Source organism: Sinocyclocheilus grahami, unplaced genomic scaffold, assembly GCF_001515645.1.
Source record: "Sinocyclocheilus grahami isolate Dianchi unplaced genomic scaffold, SAMN03320097.WGS_v1.1 scaffold172822.1, whole genome shotgun sequence".
NCBI classification, from domain to species: Eukaryota; Metazoa; Chordata; class Actinopteri; order Cypriniformes; family Cyprinidae; genus Sinocyclocheilus; species Sinocyclocheilus grahami.
This window is the reverse complement of record NW_015535399.1, coordinates 1-324: the sequence shown is the minus strand read 5'-3', so window position 1 is coordinate 324 and position 324 is coordinate 1. Positions and strand designations below refer to the sequence as shown.

At 44.8% G+C, this 324-nt stretch overlaps 1 non-coding gene across 1 annotated transcript; it reads left to right on the top strand.

Moving 5' to 3' along the window:
* The first annotated feature begins 103 nt into the window (after positions 1-103).
* trnav-cac (transfer RNA valine (anticodon CAC)) lies at positions 104-176 on the top strand. The gene has a single exon. It is a non-coding gene; the product is annotated as a tRNA-Val (tRNA).
* Positions 177-324: the final 148 nt, after the last annotated feature.

The window sequence follows — 324 nt, the reverse complement described above, 5'->3', positions numbered from 1 at the left end:
GGTCCTCGGTTCGAAGCTGAGCAGAAACAGAGTTTTATTTTTGAGGGAAAGCATAAACTCTTTGCGAAGTTCCAAGAGATTTACGGATGCTCTCTCTGTATAATTTTCTGTAGAGTAGTGGTCATCACGTTAGCCTCACACGTGAAAGGTCCCCAGTTCGAAACTGGGCGGAAACAAGCATGGCTTTTTCCAAGGTTGCTTAAGTCGGGGTCTGTCATGTTCTCACGCAACACTACAAAAGGATAAGCCTGCCAAGAGGTATCAAAGCAAAAGAGCTTTTCTGACAGGTTTCTGTTCATCACATTCGCCTTACACGTGAAAGTC